Source organism: Metopolophium dirhodum, chromosome 7, assembly GCF_019925205.1.
Source record: "Metopolophium dirhodum isolate CAU chromosome 7, ASM1992520v1, whole genome shotgun sequence".
Taxonomy (NCBI): domain Eukaryota; kingdom Metazoa; phylum Arthropoda; class Insecta; order Hemiptera; family Aphididae; genus Metopolophium; species Metopolophium dirhodum.
The window spans coordinates 29,194,311-29,202,600 of record NC_083566.1 but is presented as its reverse complement, the minus strand read 5'-3'; positions in this window follow the sequence as shown (position 1 = coordinate 29,202,600).

Genomic DNA, 8,290 nt, shown 5'->3' with positions numbered 1-8,290 from the left:
TGTTTTTTTTTTATTTTTTTATTTTTGTGTCTGTCATCACCTTTTAGGACAGTAAAAGTGCTTAGATTTTCTTCAACAGTAACTTTTCTGATAGGAAAGTGAATCTAGTTGGTACTTTGGGGGGTCAAAAGTAAAAATTTCCCAGTAGTTTTTACAAGCGACGTGAAAAACAAAAGAAAAATTAAGGAAAAACGGGAATTTTTATGCAAAATCTGTTTTCGAAGAAAAATTTTGGTTTTTGGTGTAACTCTAAAACAAATGACCGTAGTGACATGAAATTTTGATTGAATGTTTATATTAGCATTTTCTATGCACCGTAACATTTTCCAAATATTTTGACTCTTTTTGAGCTGTTTACGGCCATTGTCAGTTTTCAATTTTAGATTCTGAGCGAAGCGATGAATGTATTGATTCTACAATGATGTGTGTTTTTTTTTTTATTTTTTTTATTTATTTTTTTTTTATTTTTGTGTGTCATCACCTTTTAGGACAGTAAAAGTGCTTGGATTTTCTTCAATAGTAACTTTTCTGATAGGAAAGTGAATCTAGTTGGTACTTTGGGGGGTCAAAAGTAAAAATTTCCCAGTAGTTTTCACAAGCGACGTGAAAAACAAAAGAAAAATTAAGGAAAAACGGGAATTTTTACGCAAAATCTGTTTTCGAGGAAATCGATTTTGGTTTTTGGTGTAACTCTAAAACAAATGACCGTAGGGACATGAAATTTTGACTGAATGTTTATATTAGCATTTTCTATACACCATAAAATTTACAAAATATTTTGACTCTTTTTGAGCTGTTTACGGCCATTGTCAGTTTTCAATTTTTTTAGTTTTTTTTTCTATAAATATCAATAAAATTTTATCTGTTGAGTAAAAAAGCTTGAAAATTTAATAGAAGGCTCCCAGGTTATTGTTTCAAAGGCAGATGAAAAAAATTAAAAATCCTTAGTCACAGTTTTTAATTATAAGCATTTAAAGTTCAAATTTTGACAAAATACGGAAAAATCACGAAAAATAGCAAATTATTTTGACGAGAATTCATAAAAATTTTTCTTTTTAAATCTAAGATTTGAAAATGTAATATAAGATTACTCATAAGTTTGTCTACCTTTATCAAAAAAAAAATGTCTAGAAGAAACTTAAATTAAATTTTTATGAGCGTCTGAAATTTATATTTTTACAACATTTGATATTTACTCGATTTCTCATGTAACAATTTTCTTATTTTATTGTAATTAAAAAACGAATGACTGTAGATACTTGAAAATTTCACTGAATGTTTATATTAGCATTTTCTATACACCATAAAATGTTGAAAATATTTTGACTCTTTTTGAGCTGTTTACGGACATTGTCAGTTTTAAATTTTTTTAGTTTTTTTTCTATAAATATCAATAAATTTTTATTTGTTGGGTAAAAAAGCGTGAAAATTTAATATAAGGCTCCTGATATATCGTTCTAATAGCAGTTGAAAAATATTAAAAATACATAGGCACAATTTTTTTTTATAAGCATTTAAAGTTCAAATTTTGACAACATTTATCAAATTTATAATTTATTAATTATTTTGTAGTTAAAAATGTATACATTTTTAACTTTTATGGCTAAGGATTGAAAATTTAAAACAAAGCTCCACGTAAATAGGTTATATATAAATTACTTTATTCACAATAATATCATCAAATATACTTGGTAAAATCATAGGCTGACTGACCGTTTTCGCTCAGAATCGTTTTTCTTATACAATGATATTATATCATTGAATTCAAATTTAACACCATACATTACAGTGACCCACTTGTAACCTACTGTGCAGCAGAGCGACATCCACTTATCCACCTTTTTTTAGTTTTTATTTCTATAAATATTAATAAAATTTTATCTGTTGAGTAAAAAAGCTTGAAAATTTAATAGAAGGCTCCTAGGTTATTGTTTCATAGGCAGATGAAAAAAATTAAAAATCATTAGTCACAGTTTTTATTTATAAGCATTTAAAGTTCAAATTTTGGCAAAATACGGAAAAATCACGAAAATTAACAAATTATTTTGAGTTGAGAATTCATAAAAATTTTTCTTTTTAAATCTAAGATTTGAAAATGCAATACAAGATTATCCATGAGTTTGTCTACCTTTATCAAAAAAAAAAAAAATGTCAACAGGAAAGTCAAATTAAATTTTTATGATCGTTTGAAATTCATATTTTTAACAACATTTGATATTCACTTGATATCTCTTGTAACGATTTTATTATTTTGTTGTAATTAAAAAACGTATGACTGTAGATACTTGAAAATTTCACTGAATGTTTGTATTAGTATTTTCTATACACGATAACATTTTGAAAATAATTTGACTCTTTTTGAGCTGTCTTTACGGACATTGTCAGTTTTCAATTGTTTAGTTTTTTTTAAAAAAACATAGCCACAATTTTTTTTTATAGGCATTTAAAGTTCAAATTTTGACAAAATGTATCAAATTTATAATTTAATAATTATTTTTTAGTTAAAAATGTATAAAATGTTCAACTTTTATAGCTAAGGATTAAAAACAAGGCTCCACGTAAATAGGTTATGTATAAATTACTTTATTTAAAATAATAACATCAAATATACTTGGTAATATCATAGGCTGACTGACCGTTTTCGCTCAGAATCGTTTTTATCTAATCCAAACATTGATCATATATACTCGTACATTTCGTTCCGTTTGAGTTAGTTAATTCATTTACCAATTCATATTTCCGCAGTTCGGAGCGAAAATGCGCTGTGACGTTCCCACGACGGTGGTTCACCACACTACGGCTACATTATATGGCACAGGTTTCACCAGAAATATTATTCTAAGTTATGTGGTGGATAATTTAAAATATATATTTTTTGTCTAGGACAAGTGATGCAGACGCGTGTTTTATTATAGGGCGTGCGCAATAAATAAAAGACACGAGGTTGGCTGGTTTGATATCGACGATTGACATTATTGTTAACTTATTTGAAAGTTTGAAACTATACAGAAATGATTAACTATGTATCAGAATTAAGATTTTATATAACGATGCCACTGAGACAATCAGTAAAACATTATTTTAATTCAGTAGGTATACGTGATGTAGGTATAACAATGACTTCGTGCCTGTTTCGTGTATCTTGTCTCTAGTAAATATAATTAAAAACTAAAAACTTTAAAAAAGATATTCGTGATGGATGGTGGGTAAGTTCCGTTCTCATCGCATAATGCGCAATGAAGTTTAACGGGGGTGCATGTGTCAAAACTATACGTGTAATTAATTTGTAAACATTGATATACACAGAGTTCAAATCGAAAATAACCTTGATATTAATTTTGAACTATTTCCTTAGATGTTCATCTAGTATGGGCAATGAGAAAAACAAGATGATGTCGGTTACTCGCTTCAATCTCGTACAGACATGATTCAGAAAAATTCTGGTCAAAATTATGTTATTGGTCAAATGGGGTTTATATATAGTGATATTTTATCAATTTCAGAACTTTTCCACTTTTTTTTCCTAGTCGTAACTTTAAAGGTACGTACATAAATGTTCACAAAACAGAAGCATTTTCACTGTAAATCCTAATAATTAGCAAAAATAGGGTACCTATATAATGACATGCAAATTATTGGAGTTATGTGAAATAAGCATGTTTTTACATTGCTTTTGAAAATAGTAGGTATCTCCAATCTCCCTATTATCAGACATTTTGCCATCTGGTATAAATTATAATTTATAATAATAATGATACATCAACTTACAATAATTATTATAATATGATACACACAAATACGTCTCCGAGAAAAATTATTCTGCTCGGTAGAATGAACGAAATTTGATAATTTTTTTTTACTAATAGAGGGTAATATTCTACAAGCCGCATCGAACTCCGTTTTTCAATGTTTTGATCTCAAACTTTATAATATGTCTTCAAAAATAATACAATTTTAAGTATTTTTTTACAAATTATATTATACAATTATTTTAAATAAAACAAAAATATCGGAATTCGATGCGGCCTGTAGGAAGTCTCCTTCTTTCAGATAAAAAAATAGTTATCAATAGGGAAAATATCTGACAATTCTATGATTGTACCTACATTCCCCTGAAGTCATTTTTTAAAATATAATTCCTCTATAGACCCCCCCCCCCCCTAAATAAGTATCGGGTTGTAGATTATTGGAAAAGTATTGTAATTAAAGTAGCAAGTAAAATATAAAATATAAATTTCAAATTTTAAAGAATTGCGGAAAATTTGAAAAACTGGCACCGCGGGCCCCTTAAGAAATAGTTATTACTTATTAGTTATAATTACAACATATTATGTTTGTAACACTTAATTTGAGTATTAATTTAACTATCTTTTGGCTTCTTATTCTGATTAGAAGTTTAAGGGTAAATCCACTATCTTATACTTAGAGTTATGTTAAGCAATAAAAAATATCACCAATCAATTATTCTATATTTTAAAAAAAAAATTGCCAACTATGGTTTAAAGAACAGCGTATGAGTTCATTACATTCCAAATCTTGTTATGACATCATTTTACCAAAATGTCAATATTTAGAGATACCCTTTTGAGGCTTAGGACAGCAATAGGTACATACGTCTCCCTAAAATATATCATACCTGTAGAGATTAAAAAGGAAACTAGGTATCTAAAAACTTTTCTCTGGGCAACCATTTTTGTCGTAAACTGAAGTGGATAATTGATTAACAGATGACATAATGTCCACGTAGCCGGAATTGTATTTTCATAAACAACAAACGCTTATGAAGTTGTTCTTCAATAACCATATGTTGCATGGGAAGATTAATAGAAAACTGTAGGTACACAGGATGTTTAAAAAAAATTGTTGTCAAACCTATGACGATAATCTATAATTTATAAATAAAATATAACACTGTATGTTAGTGACCGCATCATTTGAGAACCGATTTGGCTCGTTTTTTAATGAAAATGTTCGTAATAGTCCGAAAAAGGCTTTTAGTTTTTACGGAAAGAAAAATTGGGGAAAACTGAAAGTGCATTTTTGACTGACTGATCAACGTAGAGCCTAAACTATATAGGCGGAGATTTTCATCCGTACCACCTATGTAAGGGTGCACTAAGAAAATATTTACCAAAATTCGCATTTTGAAGAGCGGTTCACATAAGGATTTTGAGATTTACGTTGGAAATCGAACATTTATTTTGTTAAAAAAATTTTTGCCGTTGGTCATATCTTACAGATTATAATATTGTAATAATATATGTATTTAGTAGAAAATAGTACATTTTTGTATATAAATGCTTCCCATTGGTTACTCGGGCAGATGAGTTAAAATCATGCATTAAATGGTCACATTTTTGCCATTGACTCAAGAAACTATCTATATCTTAAATTCTTAAAACAAATATGTTTGTATTAGTTTTAATCATGGCAAGGTGACAATAAGACCACCTTTTGGACAATCAGACCACGCGGTCTTATTGTCCTTTTCCCCTCCAAATCTACTTGCCTAATTTTTGTAAACATTTCAAATTGTTCTTAGAGATATCAGGATAGTTTAGAGAGTAGTTTGAACCACATTCGATTTATGCCACTGGCTAATCTCGGTCGAATTAGTTCATAAAGCGAGGTAGGTACACCGTACATCGACGCCGATTTCCCCGTGAACTGAGGGTACACTAAATACTAAATACCTACCTAGATACACCTATTATTAGCAATATATTTTTACATTTTTTCACGGGCCAAGTTGGTTTATACAGCTGAAATGGATGTTGGCTTATCTGAAATTAATAGACTCCTGGAATAAACTACTGGACCGTTTTCAAAAAAAGTTATATAACTCATATCAAATATCAATAGATTTTATGAGACAGAATTATGGAGCTTGTTTATAGCTTATTTTTTCAACCACTGTAGTAGGCGTATAGCTAAAGAGCTCACATCATATGAATTTTTTTTAGCCCTGGATAAAATAATTTTATTTTTGTTTATTTAAATAAATTCCATTAGTTACATATTATATTTATTTATTTATTTATTTTACAATACGGGACGAACCCTTTAATACATGAATATAGTAGTAATAATTTGCTTTATGGAACGAGGCTCAATTTTACAGTGAGAATGCAGGGTCAGTATTGGCAGTGCGCTTAAGATGCGCATTATCGGTGAGTTAGGATAGTAATTTGAGGAAGAAAACGGTATATGGAATGGAACAGATGATCTTGTACGGTGGGAGGGGACATTTAATGAGACACGGGATAGTGATTCTGGACCGTCAATTACTATAATAATTAGTAGAAATATGGCATAAACATTTTTTTTTTTCAAATGTATTAATAAAAAGCTGGATAAGTGGGTACCGCTCTGCTGTACAGTAGTTGTAATGAATGTATTATATTTAAATGCAATAATAAACCATTGTATACGAAAAACGATTCTGAGCGGTCAGCGTAGTCCTTATAATATTATTTTTTTTTATTCGTTGCTATGGTGATAAACGAATCGTTAGAAATTAAAATCCCATTTTTAGCGGTTTTTCGTTATTTATTATTCGAGTTTTTTTCGACGATTTGTCGATTTCTAAAACTACTTGGAATTTTAAATTTTGACCTCCCAAAAGAACAAATTATGTTCACTTTTCTATCCGAAAAGATGCTGATATCAAAAATCAAAGCAGCTTACTGTCCGAAATGTTGCTGATAGACGGGAAAAAAAACACAAATCATTGTAAAATCAATACATTCTTTCGCTCCGCTCAGAATCTAAAAGGTCAACAAGTTGGTACCGTTCTGATGTACAGTATAGTTGTGGGGTACTCGGGTATATCATTGTATTAGATTTGAATTAAATGATAAATTATTGAATAAGAAAAACGATTCTGAACGGAGACGGTGTGTCAATCATACTTGTATATTAGTTGTATAAATAATCAAATAATATTTAAAAATTAAAAAATAAATTAATAAAAATCAAAAATATCATGGCTATAATAGCGTTACTTTCCGGTTATTATTTTTTTTTTGGTTCAAGGTAGAAAAACTTATGAGGAATCTTCTTTATATTTTCAAATGTTAGGTATGAAAAGAAAAATTAAAATATTACGAGAAGCTACGGTATATTTTAATATTTTTAACTCCTATAAAAACCTTACGAGAAGCATTTTCAAGCTTTTTTACCGAGCGAAAAATTGTTTATCGACATAGTAATTTAAAAATAATTAAAATTTAAAAATCTTTCATGGCTATAAATATCTCAAAAAGATTCAAAATATTTTGAAAATGTTATCGTGTATGGGAAATTCTAATATAAACATTTGGTGAAAAAAATCAAGTATTTACGATTATTACATTATTAATTTTCAAGTTACCCCAAAAAAGTAAAATCGATAAAATTGGTTTTGCGTAAATATTCACATTTTTCCTGATTTTTTTTGCCGACGCTTTCAAAAACTATTGACATTCTGGATGCACCAACTAGATTCACTTTTCTATCAGAAAAGATGCTGAAATCAATAATTAGATCATTTTTACTACTCCAAAAGATGATAATTTACAGAAAAAAACACATCATAATATAAACACCAATAACTAATTTCAACGCTATGCCCAGAATCGAATATTTAGATTATACACTTGTTAAATTTCTGATTGAATAAATAACTTCTTTATTTTCTGTAACCAATGGCAACTACCTATATATAAATACACTTGGAAAATATTCAATTTTCGTTTGCCGAAACAAAATCTCTAAGTGAGCCCATCTTTAAAATTTGAATTTTTAAAAATCGTTTATTAGTACACCCTTGTGGTCTGAAGGTACCACGACTATTTACTAACCATATTAGTATAGGCTATATACGTTGATTAGTCAGTCAGGTCTTCAATTGTATCAATCACTTCTTCTTTTTGTCTAGATGAGTTATTAGTCATAATTACTTAAACACTTAATGACAGCATCTAAAAACCTAAAACGCCATATTTCATCTATGTACCCTTTATAAATATTAATGAATATATATTATATATTTCAAGTTTCATGAACATTGGTCCACTAGTTTCGGAAGAGACAGCAATAACAAATTGCGTCGAAATGGGGATAGATGCGGGCTACACTTCGCTCCACCCAATAAAATAATAAATTTAAATACACTTTTTATTACCTATGAGTGTTTAAAAAATTATCCATAAATTAATTTTTGATATTTATTGAAATATATTGGTAGGTATTTGGTATTGTGGTGGTGATGCAAAGGTAAATTGTTAAGTCACTGGGTGCAGGCCTAAGG